Genomic DNA, 25851 nt, shown 5'->3' on the forward strand with positions numbered 1-25851 from the left:
GATTTGGGACTTCCCAACTTCCCATCAGTGTCCAAGCCATACCCCCAGAGCAGCTAACAGTATTATCTACAACAGGAGTCAAGGCCAGATGAACAAAGATGCACAGTATTTATAATACAATACTTAGAGAGAATTATTCACACCTCCCCTCATCCATAGGAGGAAAGGACTTCTGGTAGTAAGGAACTAGGAGTTACCCCTTTACCACATATGCTCACTAAGTGGCCATTTTGCTCTGAACATTGTGTGTTTTTGTGAGAGTGTGTCACAAAAATTTGGAAGAGGAAGTTTGTTTTGTGCCACTGTTTTAAATATGTCACTTTAGTTAATATCTTTTTTTTTTTTTCTGGAGGCAATTGGAGTTATGTGACTTGCCCAGGATCATACAACTAGGAAATGTTAAATGTCTGTATTTGAACTCACCTCTCCTGACTCCAACACCACTGTTCTATTCGTAATACTCCGTTTTCAAAATTACATCAAACTGGTTGACTAAATGATACTTAATTAATAATATTTGGGGGGGCAGCTAGGTGGTGCAGTGGATAGAGCACCAGCCTTGAATTCAGGAGGACCAGAGTTCAAATCTGATCTCAGACACTTAACACTTCCTAGCTGTGTGACCCTGGGCAAGTCACTTAACCCCAGGGAAAAAATAATAACAATAATAATAATATTTTGAAAGCATATATGGAAGGAAGGCTTGAGCATTAAAGACTCAGGCTCCTCAGGCATACTCCTAAAACCCCAAGGGTGAGATCAAGCCAGCCTTCGGGGACCCAGCCAATCAGGAGATTACATTGATAAAAATTATTTACCAAACTAGGTGAATAATCTAAAGACATTTGAGGAATCGAGTGTGGAGATCAGCTTGGCATAAATGATATTTGCTAACCTACAATTTGCAATTATTGATTTTTTAACTATACAAATGCATTTGATTTGGTAGAGCAAAAGATCATTTCAGAGACTCTTTCAACAATCTTTCTTCCACACGCACGTCAAAATTATACAAGATTCTTTGAAAGATACAACAGGGATGGCCTTGTTTGACAATCTCTAATGATTCACACGGCGCCACTTAGCTGCTGTCATGATGCCCCTGTCCTGCCATCACTGCCCCCTCCCACAGGGAGCCGGGAGGTCACATCCAGACTGGCCTTCGCCACCTGACCAAGCTACATAGACAGCTTCTTGCCATGTTGCCAAGTGTGGCTCTTCAGCTGTAATTAAATCTACACCCTCTTGCTCCTAGAAAAGAGGTGTCAATCAATTCTACTATATCTCCATCCCTCATCTCTTTGACTGCCTTGATCAAAACAGCCTGCTTTGGCAACCCTCCTCCTATGTGTCAGGAGGCTGACATCCCCTAATAGAATCTAGTTTACTAGAGGATGTGGACCGTCTCCCCTTTTCGATGTGTGTCTCCAGCACTTAGCGCAAGGCTTGGCTCGAAACGCAAGTTAAAGAAATAATTTTAATTCATGTAGCCATTGATTTAGAACCTAAATCAGGGAGATACATGTACATATGCATAAATACATCTATTATACACACATATATGTACATACACACACACACACATATATATATTCTTCTCCAAAATCAAATAGGAGAGTCAATTCAGCATAAAAGAATAGAGGAATTCTCCTTTGATAGAAGATGGTTTCTGGCTCATAACACAAGTTAAAGACATAATTTTAATCATTGATTTAGAACCTAAATCAGGGAGATACATGTACATATACATAAATACATCTATTATACACACAGATATGTATGTATACACACACACACACACACATGTATATATTCTTCTCCAAAATCAAATAGGAGAGTCAATTCAGCATAAAAGAATAGAGGAATTCTCCTTTGATAGAAGATGGTTTCTGGCTCATAACACAAGTTAAAGACATAATTTTAATCATTGATTTAGAACCTAAATCAGGGAGATACATGTACATATACATAAATACATCTATTATACACACAGATATGTATGTATACACACACACACACACACACACACATGTATATATTCTTCTCCAAAATCAAATAGGAGAGTCAATTCAGCATAAAAGAATAGAGGAATTCTCCTTTGATAGAGGATGGTCTCTGCCTCTGAGGAAGACATTGGGCTAGCTACATTGAGCCCTGAAACATTGAAGCTCATCCCAGCTTCAATCCATGACCCCTCAGAAGAATTTGACTTAGCAAAGAGCTAACTAAGTGCATGGCTCAAACCCGGACAAAGAGTGAGGATGAGAGATGCTTTCCTCTGAGCAAGGCAGGTGATGAACCACCAGGGGACCCTTCAGAGAGAAGAGGGCATCTGGTTGGATCCTAAAGGAAAGGAAGGATGCTGACAAGTGAAGACTGGATAGGGTGGAATATAATCTAGCCACAGGGATGATATAATGAAAGGCGAGAAGATGAGAGGACGTGAATTTTTTTCCTGTTTTAAAATTTCAATTTGTTTAATTTCTCTAAATTTTATTGATTTTATTCTGAACTTTAGAAATAAAACAAGTATTTCTCTAACATAGATAAGAAAAAGATACTATGGTTTTTAAATATATAATCAAGTTCGCATGTAACTTTTTTCTTCCCCTCTGATATGGCTACCGTTATATAGCTACATATGGCTACATATATAGATATAGATATATGCATATATAGACACAAGCATGTATAGATACATATACCCACACACAGAAAATATTTATCTGTATTATATATACATGCATGCACATATATGTCATCATATGTATGTGTATAAAGCATTCTTTACTTGTGTTCATCATTTCTTTCTCTGGATGCAGATAGTGTTAGAAAAAGAAGGGGGAGAAGGAAGTAAATGTTTATATAGCAGCTACTATGTGCCAGGCAATATGCTAAGTGTTTTACAAAGATCTCTTTAAATCCACCAACAGCCCTAGAAGGTAAGTGTTATTACTCCCATTTTACAACTGAGAAAACTGAGGCAGACAGAGTCTAATTGTCGGAGGCCAGATTTGAATTTAAATCTTCCTGATTGCAGGTCTGGCGTTCTGTTTGCTGCACTGCCTGTTGTTGTGGTTCAGTGATACTTGGGATTTTCTTTTTATTCTTATTCTTATAATTTTTGCTGAATCAATTGGGGTGAAATGACTTGCCCAGGGTCACATAGCTAGGAAGTGTTGTGTCTGAGGCTAGATTTGAACTCGGGTCCTCCTGACTTCAGGGCTGGCGCTCTATCCACTGCACTACCGAACTGTCCCTAGGATTTTCTTGACGGAGTTTCTGGAGTGGTTTGCCATTTCCTTCTCCAGTTCATTTGACAGATGGGGAAACTGAGGCGAACAAATACATTGCTCAGGACGGCACAGCTAGCGAGTGTCTAAAGCCAGCTTTGAGGCCGGGTAGAGGAGTCCTGGCACCGCGGCCGTCCCGGGCACGCCTAGATGCCTCTGAAGCACGAACTGTGGGAAGAGGGGCAGCTAGGGACACAGCTTGGAGCCGGTTTCCAGAGAGGGTTTCCACCCCCGGGGTCAGAAACCTGGACTTGATTCAGGACTGGAGTCAGTGTCTGAGCAGAGAGATGCACTGGCCCGGTGGGCACAGGGCAGTCCTGGCAGAGATGGCTCGAGAAAAGCTGCCACCGCAGGCGGCAGAGAGGTCTCGTCTGTCTCCTCCCCTCTGCATCCCGTAGCTGGGGGCGCGCCGCTCAGGCTGGGATTTCGTTACCCAAGTGGGCTCCGTCTCGCCCCCCGCCCCCGGAGTCGGTGCTGGAGTGACTGGAGGGAAGCCGGCCCATCAGGGCCCGAGGGCTCCGGGGGCGCGTTCGAGAAGTGGCGGTACCAGGAATCTCGTGACCAACCCCAAATCCCCCCTTCCCGGGCGGTGAGGAGATGCATTTGTTAATAGGCTCCTCCTCCTCCTCCTCCTCCTCCTCCTCCTCCTCCTCCTCCTCCTCCTCCTCCTCCTCCTCCTCCTCCTCCTCCTCCTCCTCCTCCTCCTCCTCCTCCTCCTCCTCCTCCTCCACTTTATCCCGTCCTCCTCCTTCTTTTCCTCCCCCTCCTCCTCCTTGTCCCCACTCCTCCTCCCCCTCCTCCTCCCCCTCCCTCCCCCCGCTCTTCCTCCGCAGTGCGCCTGTCGCTGGGTGTAATGCCCCCGCGCTACTACCCTAAGAGACGAGAACGGTTTCCCCGCAACGTGACTGAGGAGCAGCCGAAGGCCTGGGCCTCGGGCCGCCCGACCCCGCGGGTCCGCGTCCGCTCGGGGGCGAGCCCCGCTCCCGAAAGCCCCCCTTGTCAGGGAGCCCGGCTCCGGCTCTCGCGCGTGGGGCCGGCCGGGCTCCCGGCGGCGGGGTCGGGGCTGGAGGGGCCGCGGCCGAGGGAAAGTGTCACCGCAAGCCCCGGGCGCGGGGCCAGTGGCACCTCCCGGGGAGGGCTCCACTGGAGCCCAAGGTGGGGAGAGCGCCGGTGCGGGCCGGGCCTGGCGGGGGGAGGGGTGGGCAGCCGTCGGGACGGCTGTGACCGGGAGGGGAAAATGCCCCCACAAACGTTTCCCATCACGTGTTAAAGTAACAGCGTAGATAATTACAGACTTAGCACGCCTAAAACAGGGTATGGGTAACAATGTATAATCAATGCAACATAGCATATTCCTGTAACCTGTTACACACAATATAGGTGATGGGAGCCATGCACGTGTGTGCTTCCCATCCACTTCACAGTCACCCTGACATCTGCCCACAGACCTCGGGGCGCCCACGAACCGGAATTATTACCCTAGTCTTAGTCCGCACCGCAGGCAGCGAGAGACTGGGAAGGAGGGACTCAGAAGGAGGTGATGACGGCCATTCCCTGGCAGGAGAGGGGCCGGCCCCTTACTTTCCTCTGACGCCCCTCGCCAAGCCGTCTGTAAGGAGAGCACGGGGCAGCATTAGGGCGCCATGACAACACGAATCTCTGTCATGCCATTAGTGTGACATTCAGAGCCTTTGGGAGAAAGCAGGCTAGTTCTTTGCCCTCCCCAGTCCCCGCTTGGCACCGCCCGGGCTTCGCAGAACAGCGAGTCTCCCTCCCTCTCCCGAGTCTGTCAGTTCATTTGAGGATGTAGCTGCTCCAGCTTTCGCCCTCACTACGGCCTTCGGGCTCCCCCTCAGAGACCGCCTCCTCTGAGATGCCTTCCCGGATGCCCGCGTAGGCACCCGCTTGAACTTTTCTTTGCAGGGTTCTCATTGGGGCCTGGGTTGGGTGGCTCTGGTAAACTCCATCAGCCCCCCAACAGGCCCTGTGGCCGAGTGAAGAGCCAGCCCCCCCAAAACGGGAGGACCAAGGCTCGCGTCCCTCCCCTGGCACCCAGGGCCTGTGACCCGAAGCAAGTCATGTCCCAAGGGGCTCCAAGGAGGGCTTCTTACCCTGCCTTGGTCCTCCCTTGCTCGTTCTGGTTCCAGAACCTGGTTGGGCACGTGGGCACCCAGGGGGCATTTAATAAAACTTCGTGGAATTGAATTTCGAGGTGCTGAGGATGATGAGAGAGGCCAGTGAAAGGGGACGGTGGGTGCTGGACAAGAGCGGAGCCTGCCATTTTAGGTTTGGATTACAAAGCCCTGGCTACCCAGGGTTCCCTTGGTTCTGCCAGCCGCCCTGCAAGGCGGGACTCGGGAGACATTCTTCTTCCTCCCCTTCAAGTTCTGCTTTCCCTGAATAGAGTGCAAGCCTCCGGAGGGGAGGGGCAGTCTTGTTTTTCTAGTCCCAGTGCTCATTCTTGGTACATAATAAGTGCTTAATAAAAGATTACCTTCTTCCTCCTTCCTCTTCCTGTCTGCTTCTCTTTCTCTGCTTCTTTCTAGCTACTAATGGATCCATCATCTCCTTCATCCATCGATTACAACATGTCATCTCCTCCAACCTATCAATTAGTCCTCTCTCATGCCATCTACCTCTGCCTATCTACCTCTGTATCTCTGTCTCTCTCTTTCTATCTACCTATCTGTCTGTTTGTCTTTCTATTTCTATCTATGTCTATCTTTCTATTTATCTAGCTACCTATTATCTATCTATCTACCTGTCCTGTTTATGGATGTCTTATCTATCCATCTACCTACCTATCTAATTATCTTTCTATCTATATATGTCTTTCTGTCTATATCTATTTATCTATCATCAATCTACCTGTCTTTCTATCTATGAATGTCTATCTACCTGTCTAATTATCTTTCTTTCTGTCTATCAGTCTTTCTGTCTATGTCTATCTGTCTATCTATCTATATTTCTATTTATCTATTATCTATCCATATGTCTATCGATCTACTTGTCTGCCTAATTATCTTTCTGTCTATGTCTATATTTCTGTTTATCTATTATCTATCTATTTACCTGTCCTGTTTATGGATGTCTTATCTATCCATCTACCTACCTATCTAATTATCTTTCTATCTGTATATCTGTCTTTCTGTCTATATCTATTTATCTATCATCAATCTACCTGTCTTTCTATCTATGAATGTCTATCTGTCAGTCTAATTATCTTTCTTTCTATCAGTCTTTCTGTCTATGTCTATCTATCTATATTTCTATTTATCTATTATCTATCCATCTGTCTTTCTGTCTATGGATGTCTAACTATCTACTTGTCTGCCTAATTATTTTTGTCTGTCTATGTCTATATTTCTATTTATCTATTATCTATCAATCTACCTGTCTTTCTATCTATGAATGTCTATCTGTCTGTCTGTCTATCATTCTACCTGTCTAATTATCTTTCTATCTGCCTTTCTGTCTATATCTATCAGTCTGTCTATGTCTATCTATATTTCTATTTATTATCTATCTACCTGTCTTTCTGTCTATGAATTGTCTATCTTTCTATTTATCTAATTATCTTTATCTTTCCATCTATGTCTATCTATATTTCTATTTATCTATTATCTATCTACTGTCTGTTTGTCTCTTTCTCTCTCTATCGGTCTGTCTTCTGTCTATGTCTCTCTATATTTCTATTTATCTATCTACCTCTCTTTCTGTCTATGAATATCTATGTATCTATATCTATATCTATAAATATCTGTCTGTCTACCTACTTGTCTATCTTATCTCTCTACTTACTTATTTGTTTAATTATCTTTCTATCGCTGTTTTTTTTCTATGTCTCTTTCTATCTATCTGTTTATCTTTCAATGTTTATAGTTCTATTTATCTATTATCTATTATCTATCTGTCTTTCTATGAATGTCTATCTATCTACCTGTCTTTTTATGTCTGTCTGTCTGCCTCTCTATCTATCTACCTGCCTGTCTTTCTATGTCTGTCTATCTATCTCTCTGTCTCTCTATTACAAAGAAAACTGTCCATGTGCTCTGGACGGCTGCCCAGCCCATCCATTCAGGGGGAAGACAGGCAGAGGGAGCGCTGGAGTGGCCTCCAAGTCTGCATGACATATCAGTTCTGTTCCTGACCCCAGCATAGACCAACTCACAGAAACATAAGCAAGCAAAATCAGAACCAATGCAATAGGATCGAATGACATGAAGGGAGTAAGATTGGAACTCAGAACAAGTCTACTTCAGAGGCCTGCTGGAGAAGCATCTCTCCTTCTTCAAAGCCACGAAAGTTCCAGGGTTCTGAGCTGGACTGAAAGCATCCAGTCCAACCCAATCCCTTTACAGCTGGGATAACTGAGGCTCCCAGCTCCTCACTGTCTTACCCCCATATCCAAAGAGTCAATTCTGCCTCTCACTTTCCCCTGGACCTCCTCGTCTCCACTAACCAGGTCACCATCACCTCAGTTGTAAGCAATTGCAACAGTGCAGTAGGTAACCTGCTGGTGGGTCTGCTCGTCCTCGGCCCCTCCTCCTCATGTGCCCTGATTAACTCCCTCTCTTCCTAAATCCTGTCCTGCCCAATCTCCCCTTCAGCCCCTTCCACATTCTTTCCTCCACATGGTGTCTCTAACCACGTCTGGAAACATTCTTCCACCTCACTCAGCTGGGCCCACCGACTTCCTTTAGTCCCCCAGTAAACCCCACCTTCTACAAGAAGCTCTTCCTCATCCCCTCCGAACCCCTGAATCTGCCCTCTGAGATATTTCCAATTTCTCCTTTTTGATTTTGTTGTTTACACATTGAGACAAAGTGCTGTCTCCTCCATTAGGCTGTGAGCTCCTTGAGGACAGGGACTGTCTTGGACTTTCTTCCTAGAGCTTGATACAGTGCCTGGAACATAGTCGGTGTTTAATAAATGCTTGTTGCCATGAAGTGATTTTATTTTGTTTAACTAAACATCTTTGTTGTCAGTAGAAATTCCTTTGGGGAGGGATTTTGGGAAGTGACAATGCTCTTTTTTTCCCTTAAAGTCAGTCATATATTTAATTATTAAAAAACAAAACAAAACAAAACAAAATTTACTCATAAAGATTCATAGGAACAGATCTGGAGCTGGTGAGACTCAGAAATTATTAAGCCCAATTCCTTCTTTTTGTTTATTTTTTACATGTAACTTCTATTTTGCTTCTTTTCAATTAATAAGCATTTGTTTTCTCTCCCTCCCACATCCTCCTCAATTAGAAAAAAAAAACAAAAAACAACCAAATATGCACATTCAAGAAAAACATATTCCCACAATGGCCACGTCCAAAATACACATCTCATCCTGCGTCCTCTAGCAGGAGGCAGATGGCCAACTTTATCCTTGATGCTCTGGGATCATAATGGGTTGATCCTGAGGGCTTTACAAATTTTAAAGGCCCTTTACATTACTTTAAAAGTAAAATTTTTTACTGAGGCCTTTAAAAATTACTTGTCTTGGGCAGCTACGTGGCGCAGTTCATAGACACCAGCCTTGAATTCAGGAGGACCTGAGTTCAAATCTGGTCTCAGACACTTAGCACTTCCTAGCTGTGTGACCCTGGGCAAGTCACTTAACCCCAGCCTCAGGGGGGGTAAAAAAATTACTTGTCTTTACATGGAATCAAGTGCACTGCATCAGTTCATGTGAGCTCTCCCAGGCTTCTCCCAAACACCCCTTCCCTCCTTTCTCGTGGCTCCATGATATTCCATCATTTCCAGGTACCATCTTTTATTCAGCCATTCCTGGGTTTCCAGTTCTCTGCCATCCCAGAAAGAGCTGCTATAAATATTTACGTAGAGAGCAGTCCTTTGCTTCTTGCTTTGATCCCTTTGTGGGGGCCCGACCCTTCGGTTTGCAGATGGGGATCGAGGCCCAGGGGAGCCGGGTTGAGTTATCCAAGGTCACACCAGTCAGCACCATCAGATGAGGAACTTGCACTGCAGTTCTTCCAAGCCCAGAGCCTGCCTTTTCCCCCCAGACTAGAGCATCCCTCCGTGTCACGTTCAAAGTCGGCCCATATGCACCTGCTACAGTAAATATGAGGCCCTTGCCCCTTTTTTGAAAGGGAACGGGGAAGCTTCTTGTCTCTGCCTTAACAACTCTATTTCCCAGCAGCAGAGCCCATTCAGCCGGCTCATGAGGGATAGCCCAACTTAAGCACCGAGGTTAAAAATAAGCCAGGAGAGAAGGGAGAGAGATAATGCATCCCAGCACGATCCGGCAATCTGCGGGGTTCTTTGTAAAAGCCTGGCAAGCTTTCTTCCTACAACTTGTAACGGGGAGACTGCGGCTTCCAACAAGGAATGCTAACTAGAAAGCAGAGGCGGGGGTGAATCTCATTTGGCAGGAGGCCATCCTAATTAAAGCTGGCGAAGGTTAGCGACAGCTCAGCCCCTCTCCGGCACTGCGGGTGCCCTGAGCCTGGCAGGCCAGGGACGGGGAAGCAGAGGCAAGCCGGCGGGGCTCAGAGGACACGCGCTGCCTTTGCTGCAGAGGACTCGGGGCGGAAGGTGGGCTCTGCCGTTTGATAATTACAATGATGCTGACAATAATCGCTAATGGATAGATGGCACGGGGCATTGCATTCTAACAACGACCCCCAGAGATAGAGATTAGCATTAGCTCCGTAATTATTATTATGAGGAAACTGAGGAACATGGCCATTAAGCGATTTGACTGAGGGGGGAGAAGGAGGGGTGAACTCAGGTTTCCCTAACTCCAGGCCCCGCATTCTGCTTCCCGGCTTCATTGCCTGGATGACTTTGAGAAAGCAATTTCCCTTTCATGGGTGTAAGTTTGCTGATCTAAATGAAAAGGTTGGTCCAGAGTAGAGTCCATGGACCCTTAAGACATCCAGGATAGATTTCAGCAAGACCAGGAAGCTGAATGGGAAAAAAATACTTCATTATGTTCATACAATTTGGTTTCTTTTGTAAGCCTAGGAATTATGTTTTATGCACTTACATATATTCTGAGATGGAGTTCACCGGCTTCCCCAGAAGCCATCGGGGTCCGGGCCACCAAAAGTGCGCATCCTTCCTGCTCAGAGGGTCTCTGCGATGGAAGCTTCTATGGTATAGAGCTCTCTCTGAAGCCATGTCATCTTCATCAGCTTGGGGAGAAGTCCAGAGGACCTTGCCCTTTGCCCTTTGCCCAGAACTAACAGCTCCCAAGCTCTGGGCTCCAGGCCCCGACTTCAAAGCTTTGCTGGGCTTGAGCCTGCTGAGATTTGTTATGCTCAGCCTTTTCCCTTCCTCCACCTTGGCCACTAACTGCCTGCCTGGTTAGGGCCCTGACTCCTTTTTCTCCACCTACCCCTGGCGTGAGATGCTTTGCAGGGTCCATGAGGATCTCCATAATGTCCTCCCTTAATGCCTTACCATGAATGGGAGTAAACCGGGTCCTCTGAAGGCTATTCCAGTGGAGGGTGGGCTCTGGAACGTGCTCCCACATGGGCAGCTCCACGTGGTCCATATGGACTGAATGGCAGCAGCAGGGCTAGCCTAGAGCTAGCCTGGAGAACCCTGTCCAAATTCTGCCCCAGATACTCTCAAGATCCTGGGACCCTAATCGAGAACTTAATCTGTATGATACTTACTTTTCTCAACCATTTGATGGGAATAACAATAATAATATCTACCTCGCAGTGTTGTTGTGGAGACAAATGCTGTTCCACGTACATGTAAATACACATAGATTGTGTTGGCGTATATCACACACAGATAGAATGCTTTGTAAGTCCTCACAAGTGGCATTTATTATTATCATTCTTATCTCTCAGCCTCAGTTTCCTCGCCTGTCAAATGGAGACAATAGTAGTATCTATACTACATACCCTATAGGGACATTGTGAGGATGAAATGAAGTACAGTGATGAAAGTGCAAAACCCTAAATCACTACAGCAGTGTCAGATGTTGTTATTATAATTGGGGATGGAAGAATGGATGGAGTGCCGATCCTAGAGTCAGGAGGAGCTGAGTTCACATCCAGCCTCAGAGCCTTACTAGCTGTGAGACCTTGGACAAGGCATTTAACTTTGTCTGCTTCAGCTTCCTCATCTGTAAAATGGGCTGGAGAAGGAAATGACAAACCATTTCAGTATCTTTGCCAAGAAAACCACAAATGGGGTCATGGAGAGTCAGACACGACTCACTGACCAAACAGCAGCAATAGGTGGGGAGGTGGTATTTTTATTAGTTTATATTTTAGCCACAATCATTCTATTGAATATGATCCATGGCTAATGTGCCAAATTCTGATGTTTACAAAGACCAGATTTGATCTTGGGCAACTCTTTCGACCTCAAATCACTCTCTTGCTTATTTTGCCCCTAACTTATTTTGCATCTGGAAAATCTCAAAATATAGTTTGATTCTAGCTCACATTAACATGGATATAAAAGCGAAGACTCAGCACCTAGACAAGCACTCAAGATAATAATAATCTATATGGTGGGGATAGGACATAAAGTAACATAGTAGTTATTCCGTCCAATTCTCTTCCTTCTTTGGTATCCCACAAGTTCTCAGGATCCTAAAAGCCTTCTCACTCACAATATCACCTCATGATGTGTTTTCCCCTTAGAAGAAAAATGTTCTTGGCGTTACAGGAAGTCAATTTCTTTCCCATTTTGGTGAGTCCTTTAAAAAAAAAAAAAAAAGGTGAGCCCTCCATTCCATGGAGGCAATCCATTTTTGGTCCTAGCCTGTGATTCTCTAAATGGAAACAGTTTTGGGGTTGTTTGATGGGCAACCCCAACATTCTGATGAATTGCACTTTCACCTCTATCGTGGAGGTATCCTGTCTTAAAATACTGTTTTAAAGGATTTTGATTCGTCCCACAATAGAAAAGAACTTGAGATTGACAATGGAAGAAGCCCCTATTATCCTGGAGATCTCCTCTTGCCCTCTGGAGACCCAATCTTATCATATTATCTCCCCTCCCTACTAAACCTCTCACACTATACTTTGAGCCACAGATAGTAGGCACTTGACTGTAGCTGAATTGCAATTATCAAGTACAGACAAGGTAAGTCAGGGCTCAATTTCCCCTGTTCTTCAGAAGTGGAGGTTTGCACCTTTTTTTCTTTGAACTATTTGTAGGTATTTACAGCTCAACCCCGAGCACCTGTTCAAAACTTTCACAGCCAATTATCACCTCGGTAGCTTGATAAGCTCACCCAACTTCCTCTCCTTAGTCTTAACAGCTCCATCATCTACTCAGCAATCTGTCTTGGACCATGTGGGAAGGAAGCGCCCTTGGGTTTGTTCTGACACTATGGAGACTTCTGCCTTTTCTAGGGTCCCATGCAAGCATCCAGCCTTATAGTTTTCCAAAAGGGAAACAAACCTCAGGTGGATAGATAGGCAATCTTTTCCCATTGCATCCCAGGTGAATAATGCACCATATAGTGAAGAGAAAAATGCATATTTTCCCCTTTTCTTACCAAGTCTACCTGTGAGGAATTATACCATGTTATTGTACTCTTTCCAAAACTTTGGTGCTGCTCAGAGTGGCCCCCTTTTATCCAAAAGGCTCGATTCCCCCAGTTCTCAAACTTGGGGTTGCTAAGACAATCTCAAGGCTGATCCTCCCCAGGAACCTCTTCTCTCTCTTCAAAAGGCTAGGGAATAGGATCGTGCTGTCCAAGAAATCTGCACTCATTTATGTAATAGGAGAGTGGGGATCTGGGATTCACACAATTTGGACTGTGTGAATCACATCTCCAGAGCTGCCATCTCAAGGCCTTTTCAAGGTTGGGTTCAAGACCTCTGTGTCTAGAAACTCTCCTCTTGGACAATGTGGGCAACATTATGTGCCCCTGATGTGGCTCTTCCCCAAGCTAGCCCTTAGTCAGTCACCTGCTCCTTACCCAGGTACCAGGACTGATGCTAAGGATAAAAAGGGAAAACCTAGTCTATAACCGAAGAGCTGGTCATATCACATTGTCCAAAGAGGGACCACAGGAATCCAAGCCAATTGCTCCTCAATTATCAACACTGTCCCTTATGAGGCAGCAAAAGGCATTTGTGAGACATTGTGAGACACAATCAGAAGTCTCCTTCAAAAGTTTTCCGCCATGTAAACTCATCAAATTGATCAGAGTTTTTCCTATTTAAGCCCCAGGAGGGTTAAAGATCCCTATGCATGAGGGATACAGGCCACATTTGTGAAATGACAGATCCCTGAAGCATTCATGATGCTGTTCCAGAGGAAAAGAGAATATACACAGTAGTCACTTCAACAAGAGTTTAGCCAGTTCCTGATGCTGAGTGAAATGAACAGAACCAGGAGATCTCTGTACACTTCAATGCTGTATGAAGAGGTATTCTGATGGAAGTGGAAATCTTCAACATAAAGAAGATCCAACTCACTTCCAGTTGATCAGTGATGGACAGAAACAACTACACCCAGAGAAGGAACACTGGGAAGTGAATGTAAACTCTTAGCACTATTGTCTATCTACCCAGGTTACTTATACCTTCGGAAGCTAATACTTAACGTGCAACAAGAAAATGGTATTTACACACATATATTGTATCTGGATTATATTGTAACACATATAAAATGTATGGGATTGCCTGTCATCTAGGGGAGGGAGTAGAGGGAGGGAGGGGAAAATCTGGAAAAATGAATACAAGGGATAATGTTATAAAAAATTACTCATGCATATATACTGTCAAAAAATTATAATTATAAAATTAATTTAAAAATAGTTTATCAGTCCCTGCCATGGGCCAGAAACTGCGAGCACAAAGGTGAAGTCCCTGCTCTAAGGTAATTGGATGAGTGAATGAAATCACACAACACGGTCCCTGAATGGATGATTCCCAAACTTTGCATGTGCTATTATACAGATTATGGCTTGGTCCAGTTTGGTCCATGATGCTCTTTAGCCTAGGATCTTTGGTTCCCTCGCATGCTCCTAAAGATAAGAACATCTGCTCTGAAACATCCCCACATCCGGTGGAAATTTACTCACCTGGACACCCTGGGTCAAGCATCTCTGTCTATCTCCAGCCTCACATTCACCTTCTGACAATAAGGAAGCCTCCTGATAACACAGCAAGGCTCGGGCATCCCTCCCAAACTCAGCTGCCGTCCTGCTGACTTTTCCTTTCCCTGATCAAGGAAAATAAATAACATATAAGCAGGTCAAAAATCACAGGATTTGAGATGAAAAGGGTAGGTCTAGCTCCCTCATTTTATAGATGAGGAGCCCCAGAACTGTGAGGTATTTTACTCAGTTATCTAGGTTAGAAATGGAAAGGACTTAACATTTATTATTATTATTTTCATCCAGACCTTTGATTTCATTGGTACATAGTGCTGAACTTCTCTTCACTGATGCAAGGTGGCCAGCCTCCATAATTAGAATGTAAGCTTCTTGAAGGCAAGGGTTATTTCATCTGTGGCTTTCTATCCCTAATGCCTAGGCCTTGTCTGGGTCAGTGAGGGATAAGCTGCTCACTCAGGGCCACCCAGCCATGCTGTGGAGATATTCCAACCCAGGCCTTCCTGCCTCCATGACTGGCCTTCAGGTCCCCCAACAAGCTGTCAGAGACATTGTCCAAATGAAAGAGCGCTTCCAAATTCCATCTCTGCTTCTTGGTGCCTCAGGGACCTAAGAAAAGCTCTCAATCCTTCGGATCCTCAGTTTTCTTCGAAGTAAAATGAAAGGGATGGATTATATACCTTCCAAAGCTTCTCTAGCTCTGAGGTGCTCTGAGTTTCCAATGGCATTACATCCAATAATTTGTAAATTGTAAAAAATCATAGAATATTATTATGAATGATCAGCTCTCTTTTTAATTAATTAACTCAGGGGCAGCTAGGTGGCGCAGTGGATAGAACACCAGCCTTGAATTCAGGAGGACCCCAGTTCAAGTCTGATCTCAGACACTTAACACTTCCTAGCTGTGTGACCCTGGGCAAGTCACTTAACCCCAGTCTCAGGGGGGAAAAAATTAATTAACTCTTTCATTCTACAAGGCCGTTAAGCTCCTCTCTTAAGCTTGGGGGCACCAAGCCAAAGTCTGGGAGCTCTTTCTGCCCCCTGCCCATGGTTTTTCCTCTGGCCTTCTCCCGACCCGTCCCCCCCAGGGACAGGAGGAGGACCTCTGCCCAATCGGGTGCCCGGCTCTGCGCATTCTGATGCAGAGGTTGCCCAAGGACCTTGTAAATGCAATCGCCCACGGAGACACTACAGATGTCGTATCCATTTCCTCTTCGAGTTATTCTTCTTATGGCTCATTTACCTTCATTTCATTTCCTAGTCACCCTTCCTCAAGCTCCTCTTCCCATGGATCATGTTAGCGGAGCTCCCGAGTGCGTCTGCCCGGACATAGGAAAATGGTTCTCGAGTCGTTGTTCATTCTGAAAGATGGCTGCAGCCTGGAACAATCCATCACGCCTCTCGCACGCGGGCCCTTCCCTCTCACTGGAGGCTGCTCCGTTTGAGGAGCACGCCCAGGCCCCAAACCCTCGTCCTTCCTTCCCCTTTGGGTCTCGTCTTCCCCAGTGGAATGGAAGCTCCGGGACGGAGGGGACCACCTTCCTTCTTGCTTGTTTGTGTTTGTGTTCTCAGGGCTGAGCACGTAATGAGTGCATTTGGCGTAGGGACCGGCTGCTTCACTCGATGCCAGTATTGCCCCCGGAACCCCCCTCTCTGGCCTTCCCAATGACCAGGCCCGGGGTGTTCTTAGACCGCCTAAGGTGAGCCAGGTGTTTGTGCACTTTATAGATGCTCACACTAGCTGAGTGGGGGGCCCGGAATCTCAGCCTTTGAGGGTTCGAGGGGCCCCCATGCGGATAATCGGTCATTCAGTGTCTGACTATCCATTCCCAAACAAGTCTATTTTCCCCCTGATTATCTAGCCTCAATTTACTTGTCTGCAACTTCCATCAGGTTCTGCCTGACGTTACCAAAGCTCTAATCTCTCCTCCATACATCACCCCGAGGACCAAGTATTAAAGCCCCTGATGTTCAGAGCTCTTTATAAGCCCGCCCAGTCCCCACCCCTCCACGTTTCCAGTCTTTCTGCACCTTCCAGCCCCCCAGAGATGCCGGCCTCCTTGCTGTTCCTTGAACCAGACACTCCATTGCCCTCTAAGCATTTTTTCTGGCTGCCCCCCCTGCCCGAAGAGTCCCTTCTCTACTTCACCTCCCAGTTTCCTGGGCTTCCTTCAAGTACCAATTCCTGGTTCTTGTGAAAATAAAGGACAAACACCAAAGCCCCACCTCCTACAGGAAGCCTTTCCTGATCCCTCTTAATTCTGATGCCTTCCCTCTGTTCATGAGCTCTAATTTTATAGCTTGTCTGCATGTAGCTGTTGGAATGTTGTTTTTTCCCTTAGACTGGAAGTTTCTGGAGGACAGGGACTATTTTCTACCTTTCTTTGTACCCCCCAATGCTTAGTACACTCAGCCCAAGTGGAGCACTTAATAAATGATTGACTGACTGGTTCCAAGGCAGAACCCTCCACTCTCCCTAACAGCCTGGAGTGTGCTCAGGTGTGCTCAGACTTGTCACTTTCTCCTCCAGGAGGGATGATCTTCCCACACTTGAAACACAAATAGTCAGGCTGTGGCCGAATTGCAAATCAGGGCACAACTTCCCCAGAGGTTTGTCAACCTTGTTTCTTTGAACTCTTGTGGGATATTTACATTGCAAGCCAAGTGCTTTTGCAGCCAATTATCACCTCTTCCTAGCTCTATGAGCCCATCCAACTTTCTCTCCTTACTCCCAGCATTTTTATAGGCACCCCCCTCCCTTTCACTCCTGTTTTTATCAGTTTGCCCTGCCCACTCATCAAATCCATTCATTTTCTTAACCCTCTAATGATTTCACTTGCTTTTTCTTTCTTATGTAGCCTCCTCTTGTCAACAGCTTTCTCCTTTCCTTTAGGGGTTGCCCTCTTCACGTTCCCCAGCTAAGTCACCAATAAGATGATCCACCATCTGGCTTTAGGATGGTAAGTGAAAGCTTTTTGAAGGCTCTACTTCATTTTCATAGTGAGCTTCATTGCGCCTCAGCTTTCATGGAAATTTTAGGATTGATTTTATTACACATTCTGATTTCAAATGGAAAATATTCAACTTCCTTAGGGACACACAAATATATGAAAGAAAAGGATTCCGTTTTATCACACGTGAAGATGAAAAACCAATAAAGAAATGATCAGAAAACATAATTGTCCCTGATCTTGCTCTTTTCTTAAAGTGGAAACTGGGGTGGGGGTATCTGGGTAGAGGATTGTGCTCCTCAATTGTGTATTCCTCAATTTGTCTCAAATTTCACCAACCTCTAAGCTAATGGATTAATCCACACCCCTTCTAATCATCTTATGTGGTGCCCTTCTCCTATTGGACTCGATTCTTTCTTTTTATGTTCCTTCTCCTACAGAACGCAGGAGAAAGAATCAGAGTCTTACTTGTATATGGTTAACCCCATTTCACAGACCAGGTAACTGTTAGCCAGTCAACAAATCATTTAATTGTTAAATGCTTACTAAATGCCAGGTACTGTGTTAAATTCAGGCTATGTTAAGCAAAAAGAAAAACAACCCTTGCTCTCAAAAAGTTTTCAGTCTAGTAGATGAAGACAATGCATGAAAGAGGAACTTTCACGGGAGAGCACCCAGGTAGCTGCTTGGTGGCTAAATACTGAGAGTGAGAGATGACTAGTCTGAGGTCCTTCCCCTAAATGAAGGTTTGGGAAAGAACTCACCAGGGACTTGTAGAAATTGGGACTGGGGGGAAATGACCGAATGAAGGCTCTTACTGGTCTGCCCTGTCCAAGTACAATGCTCTCTTTATCATTCACTGTACTTTAACCACAGGCTAAAAAGAATACATCCAAAAATATACACAAGATTCCAAATTATAAGTATACATTATATACATTATAATTCTTATTAATGTAAAGATCTCATCTTTTATTTCCTCTGTCTTTTCTCCTAGAACCTAAAATATGAATAATAGCTAGCTTTTGTACAGTGCTTTAAAGCTTGCACAGAGACATCTATTATCTCATTTGATCCTCACATTATCTCCATTTTACAGGTGAGGAAACTGAACATATAAAGGTAAATTATACACCAGGGTGACATAGCTTGTAAGAGAGTGAGAAAGAATTTGAACTTCTGTTCTTCTGATTAGAAATACAAGGATCACTCCACTAGTTACCTGAAGTGGGCACTCATTATAGATATAGGGGAATGGGGGAAGTGGACTTAGCACCGAAGTCTCTTCCAACTTTGCATCTGTGAACCTGATTACATCAATGGCTGATGAACAGAGATTCTTCAGAAAAGCCCTTCCCCAAAGGGGAGGCAGCATCTGCTCAGTCACCCCAGGGTCTCACAAGCTGGTGATTGGATCCCAACTGGGGCTTCTCTTCTGGCTGAAGGGGAGGCCTTTGGGGTTCACCAGTCCTGAGCAGTAGCAGGCTGGGCAGTGGGTCCCGCAAGCTTAAGGAAGCAAGGAGGCCGGAGAATCATGCTTCTCTGGGGCTTGGTGAACCAGGGCTTATTCCCTGGCATTAACAGCCCCCACTTCCTCCTCCAGAGCCTACTGCATTATTCAGACTTCAGGAAGATCTGGCAGTGGAGGGAGCCTCCCCCATTCCTCTGAGGGATGAGTCACTGTTGTATTTCTTTCCTACTTGTGGAAAAAAGCTCATTTGAGTCAGCCAGGGCTCAGGGCCCAATGGAGTTGCTCTGTCTTGGTACATAAGGTGGTGAGAAGCTCCCCAAAAGAACACACCTCAAAACTGTAGTGAGGTGGGGGTGCTGTGGGTGCAGTTCATTGCACACCTCATCAGACACAGTTGATGTATTGATTCTGCTGATGTGAATTTTTTTCTTTTTTATTACAAAAGGATGGTGGGAAGGGAAGAGTTTTATTTGGAAATGATGATGATAAAAAATATGTAAATTTCTAAAATTTTAAAGAATTTGGGCTGGGGAAAAATTGAAAACTGGTTCTAATCATTTTGCAAATAAGAAAACAAATCCCCAGAGAAATGAAGTGACCTGCTAGTCAGTCATACAGCCAGTCAGTGTCAGGGCCAGAACTAGAACCTAAGCCTTTGGCCTCTGTCTTGTATCTTTACTATTGGACTAGGCAGTGCATAGAGTCCTAAATCTAGAACTAGGAAGACTAATTTAATTTAGTAATTTAGCCTCTGTTTGCCTCAGTCTCCCAATCTATAAAATGGGGATAATAACAGCATTTACTCCCCAGGGTTGTTGTGAAGATGAGATAACATTTGTAAAGTGTTGCAAATATTAAAACGCTAAATAAATGTCAACTATAACCACTACATATACATTAACTCCGAGGAGAAAGAGATGAGGTGGCCCATGGCTCTTGTAATGTGAGTGGATTCTTCCATAAACACATTCAGAAGCACTCTGCTGTAGATCAATGTAGCATGATTCATTTCTGGAAACTGGCTATCACTTCAATGATCAATGCCAGAGGGTGCAAGGTGGAAAGAAATAATTTTCAAGTATTTTTCTCATTGGAAGCATGAAATATGTTTCTTTATGGCAACCCAAGTTAGATGTAGCTTGGAGAACCCTGAGCTCTCTTTCTCAACCCCACCTCCATTGACAGTTGGGTCCCTAGGGCTAGGTATTTGTCACTCCTCAAATTCTCCTAAGGGTTATTCTAATGCTATAAGCTTGAGCTCCCATCTGTTATATATTTCCCGGGATCAACCAACCAACTAAAAGCTCCTAAATATCATTTAACTAGTGATTAGCATCCCAATATCATTGCGATCAATTAAGATCAATCAGTTTTTACAAGGGGCTTTTTACTGAGAAGATATGGAAAGAAGTACAGACCCCTGCTCCTCTCCCAAAATAAAGCACACTGTCCCCTCTACCACCAACATCCCTGGGCAGAATTAACTTAAAAATGTAAAATGATCAGCAGAAAATATTCTCTTCAAGAGCTGTTTTGCTGGGGTTGCTGCTTGCTCTCTAGTCTTCTTTCCTTTCTTCTTCCCTCTCTTCTCCTTTACTTCCCTCCTTTCCTATTCCCTCTATCTATTCTATCTCTTTTTTCTTGTTCCCCTCTCTCTCTTTTTCTCTGTCACTCTTTATTGTCCTTCCATTCCATGTAATTGTGTACTTGCAGAAGCCAGCTCGCCAAGTCCCTGTCCCTCCACATGAGCACCCAGCACACGCTTGAAGAACCGAGTCCCATTGGACAGCTCCCCTTTCCATAGAGAAGCCATTCCTTGGTGAGAAAGTAAATTCAATAAGGAAAAATATCTGTTTAGCCAAAATGAGTCATACGGTTCGATGGCAATGTTTAGAATCTATCAAAAGCATCTTAGGAAGCTAGTCTCCTAATTAAAGGGGCGATTTGCTTTGGGCCATTGCTGTGGGGTCACAAGCTCTCAAGGCCACAATTTCCCCGGCCAGCTAATGAGAAATATGGAATAAATGACTCAGAGAATATCAAACCCCACCGAATCATGAATCCCACTTAACGTTGCTGACATTTTAAGATCTCATTTAAGGTTTACACATCCAATTCAATTCAATTTCCTCCTCAGTAAAACGAGGCAGTCGGACGAGGTGGCCTCTGACGTGCTTTTTGGCTCTCCATCTGTCATCCTATGAGATGAAACTCAAACAAGTATCTCTGAAGCGCCTACTTCTGCTGAGCGCTAAGGTATACAGAGTCAAAAAAGGAAAATTGTATTTGTCCTTAGAGAAATTACTTTCTCTTGGAAGAAAACAATATTTATGTGGAAATATAAATGCAAAGTACAAAGTCAGACAGTCAATAAACATTTATTAAGCTGTGTGCTAGACACTCTGGTAAGTACTGGAGTTTCAAAGAAAGACAAAGAATGGTCCCTGTTTTCAACGAGTTTCTAGTCTAATGGGAAAGACAACATGCAAACAAATAAAAGACAAGCTCTACGCTGCATCCACTGGAGGTAATCTACAGAGGGAAGGAAGCTAGGTGATGGAGAGTGTCAGGCCTGGAATCTGGGGACTGGAGTTCAGATCTTGATTCAGACGCTAGTGTGACCCTGGGCAAGTCCATTCACCCTGTTTACCTCAGTTTCCTCACCTGTAAAAGGATCTGGAGAAAGAAATGAAAAACTATTCCAGATTTTCTTATTTCTAAAAGGAGCTAGGGAAGAAAATAGCCAACTAGTCCAGAATCTTTGCCAAGAAAACCCCAAAGGAGGTCACAAAGTGTCAGACAGGGCTAGGATGCAAGCATTACAATGCTGCTCACGTCACATTTATATAAGAGCTTTCAGGTTTGTAAAGCATTTAAATAAAGCCTTTTGATAACCCTATGAGATTTTACAGACAAGGAAACTGAGACTCAGATAAACTAAATGACCTCTCCAAGCTCACACTGACAGTGTGTTAGGCAGGATTGAAACAGGTCTTTCTGCCTCTGTCCAGCACAGAGTCTGCTGTACCATGCTACTGGGCAGATTCAGATCAGAGAAGTGGAGCTGGCAAGGGTGGAAGATGAGGAAATGGGACTGCCTCATTTTACAAATGAGGAAACTGACTGGATGGTAAGAATTTGTACCCATGACTCCATCATGCTCACCTGGAAGATCCCCGGAGCCCCTTCTCTGACTGCGTCCAAGCCAATAGGGTTCCATCCCTTCCTCATCCCGGGTTCCACTCTGAACTCTCCAGACTTCACACCTATTGGCTGTCCTAGCCAGCCTCTCTCCCCCCTGATTTTAGCTCCTTTTGTGTGTGATCTTCAACCATTAGAATAGAAACTCTCTGAGGGCAGGGATTCTCTTGTGGCTTTTGTGGGTATTCCCAGTTCTTATGACAGAGGCAAAAACTGAGTAAGTCTCAGGCTTCCTGGGTCTCTCTGACTTCATCCTTAATGTGGAGCCCGGGTCCCTGCCTACTACTTCCCAACACTTTATCGAGGGTGAAACATCCCATTTTCTGGACCTCAGATTGCTCATCTATACTAAATCAGTGGAGTCAAACTCACATGGAAATGGGAAGTACTAAACAATACAAAAGGATCCCTGCAGGCTGCATATTGATTTAGAAAACCACACACTAAAGTTCCCTATGTTTGATTATCTTTTTAATCAAACTTGCTAAATATTTCCCAATTCCATTTTAATCTGATTCAGGGTACACTAGAGAGAGCCATGGCCCAGGTGATCCCTTTAATCCTTTCCAACTCCCGATCTATGGTCCCGGGGTCCTGATTCGGGCCCCCAAGAAGTTCTTTCTCTTTTTTCCTCCTCTCGGTAAATGTAAATCCCAACCTGCGATGCCCTGGGTAACCACTCCACGGCTGTACATTGGAGCTCCCTGGAGCTGCTCTGAATGGACTGACAAGTCTCCAACTCGGCTTTTTCCTTTGTGTGTCGGTGTTGTGGTCGCCATGTTTCCTTCCCATGACATTTCACTTTGAGCGCATCTTAGGCTCCAGGAGTCCGGATCACAGGAAGCGATGGCCTTCATAATGGCAAGGCCACAGTAGGAGCCTTGTCTTCCATCTGGGCTCCACATTTAGAGAGAGAGATTGACAAATTAGCCATCAGGCAGAGAAGGGCACCTGCGGTGGCCAGAGATGGGGGAACAAAGGGGGTTTCAAGACTAAAAGAAGACACTATCCCTGCCGTCTGACAGTTGTCAGGCTGCCGGAGGGAAAGGGATCAGCCTTGTCCAGTGGGTGGAAATGGACATTTTGCCACTAAAACTTTTGGGCCTCTGTAGACATCCCCCTGGGGGATAACCCATTCCCTTTTGGAACACCTGTCCCAGAGGCCTCTCTCTCTTGTTTGATGAGACCGGGAAAGCAGATTCTCAGAGCACTGTGGTCCTAGCCACATCTGACATTTCACCTTAGCCATATTCTTTCCAATCAACCAACAAGCATTTATTAAGCACCTACTATGTACCAAGCACAATGCTAAGTGTTGGGATTCAGATACACTGAAACAGTCTTTATTCACAAAGAGCTTTGATTAATTTTTTTGGGGGGGAGGGGGAGGAAACACAACAAGAATATGTATTCTTATATGTAGATTTTTCACTTTTATGAAATTTCTTCCCTTCCTATGTAAAAGGCAGAAAGCAAGAACTGATCCCATTTCTTCATTTCTAAATAAGGCTGATAATCCCAATATCCAAAGGGCAGCTAACAATAAATGGAAAGGCTGTGTCACAGTCAGGAAGATCGGGATTAGAATCCCCTCTCTGACAAGACTGGCTGGACAATTCACTTCATCCCAAGGGCCCCCAAGAAGCTCTCTAAGACTGTTAGAGGGAAAGATATTTCTGAGTTCTCCTGGAAGTTTCCCCACACCACTAAAATGGCAAGTATGGGCCAACACGGGCAATACCTCCCTCACCAGGAGGTGGGGGGAAAGTACCTTTCATGTTCCATCAATCCGGGTTCCAATTTGGGCTTTTTCCTCCTCCCCCCGAAGGACCCGTGGTTCCAGTGGCATCTTCACTGGGAAATAGCCCCCAATAAGCAGTCTGTACTGGGGCTTTTAAAGAAGCCACTGGGCAATTTTGTTTTTCCAATTGTTTGGTCCTAATTTTTTAATTGATGAGGCTACAAGAGAATCAGGAGAAAGCCCTTAACAGATCGAGTCTGCAGAAACCTCACCAAGGATCCTAGCTTTGGGGCAGGAAAGCATCTTGGAGGCTCCCGAGGGAGGTGCTGACCGAGGTCACAGAGAGAAGAAGGGACAGATAGGGTTTGAATTCGGGTTCTCCCGACTCTGATCATTGGATCGAGGCATCTCAAGGTCCTTGTGATTGGACTTGTTGACCTCTGAAGCCAGATGCACACTGGGAGCTTCAATCTGGAGCCGGAGCTGGGGACTGACATGGGGAGGCAGCGATACCCACTGAGCAGCCCCAGCAGTGGTCTCCAGGCAGGCTGGGGTTGGAAGGAGCCACTGCGTGGGTCTGTGGAAGAAGTGGAGACAGGTGGAACTAATTGTGGTTTTCCCCAGCTGTTAGCTGGAGAGTATATCCTGAGCCTGGGCAAGGCAGTCAGGTTCAAGGAAGCCACAGGCACTAAGGAGCCTCAGACCGGTTGGAGGTTCCCAAGGGAGAAGTGCACCAGGAGACGATCTTAGACGCCCTTAAGTCCAGGTCAAGGTCAGTAAGAGACACTTGGGCACTGGGGAAGGTGGACAGGGCAGCCTTGGGAGCTGAGGGCTCCCCTTCACTGAGGGCGGGATGGCTGCCACCTCTTGAAATTGTTGAAGAGGGGTTACCAGGTGACCAAGGAGATGTCCCCAGCTAGGACACTCTGGCAGCTCCTCACTCATCAAACTCTGTCTCTAAGTCTTTACCTCGGCTGTCACTAGGGTCTGAAAAGCTCTCCGCCTCAGTCCTTTTAGCTCCTTCAGGATTTTGAGAAGGTCCCACTGCCCTGAGCTCCTCCACCTGCCCCTCGGTGTTTCTGGGACTTTAAGGGCCTTAGCTCTAATATTGAGATAAAAGGCTTTTGATGATGATACTTTTGAGAGAAGGCAATGAGGGACCACAGCTCATACCAAGGTGCAAATGGCTGAGTTCAGAGTTTTTTCTAAGAGGTCTTGATTGGGTCCTGCAAGCTGGAATATCCGATATAAATTACAGCTGTTTTTATCAGAGGACTGAAGGAAGGTGAAAGGAGGAAACAAACTCTCAAAATTAAACTTTCTGTGGCAAACTGGGTCCAGAAGGAGATTCAGAAGAGAGAATTGGAAGGGGCCTTGATGGCCCTAAAATCTTAGCTCCTTAGCTGGAAGGGCCCCCAAAGTCCACTAATTCAATCTTCCCTTTTTACAGATGAGATAACTGAGGCACAGAGAGGTCAAATAACTTGCCCAAAGTCACAAGTAGTAGTGGTGATTCAAACCCAAACCTTCTGGCCTTTTTGATTATAATCTATTGAGGTTTTGCTAAGGAAGAAGGACTCCTGGGGTCTGAATCTTACTGCACCATTGTCCTCAATGATATGAGCTTTATTTATAGAATGGAAGCCCCTTGAGGTTGTTTTGTTTGTATCTTTTAATCTGCCAGGCACACAGTAAGTAGTTAATGTTAATTTGGGGGGTAAATTCTTGAAATCAGAATGTATTCTTTCTTGCTAAAAATTATGAAGGTAATAGCCACCTGTAAAAGCAATCCATCAGGTAAACTTTTAAGAAGGCAGAACCAAATAAATTACCAATAACAAGCAATAAGCACATTACAAAGGAGGCCACTGCCTCTAGAGTTACTGAAACTGAGTTCAAATTCTTCCCCTGACTCATATAACTTGTGTGACTTTGACATTTCATGTAACCATCCAACTTTTCTTTCTGATTTTTACCATTTTTTGTTATGGCACATTTTGTCTATCTAACCAAATGTCACAATCTAGATCAGAAAGGTCAAACCCTCTCCCCAGCAGCCTGCCCCTCACTAAGAGAGATGGGACTCCAAGCAGATCAAAATGCAATTGAGAAAAGTTTAACAAAATAAATAAAAAA

The sequence above is a fragment of the Sminthopsis crassicaudata genome, chromosome 4, assembly GCF_048593235.1.
Source record: "Sminthopsis crassicaudata isolate SCR6 chromosome 4, ASM4859323v1, whole genome shotgun sequence".
In the NCBI taxonomy this organism is placed as follows: domain Eukaryota; kingdom Metazoa; phylum Chordata; class Mammalia; order Dasyuromorphia; family Dasyuridae; genus Sminthopsis; species Sminthopsis crassicaudata.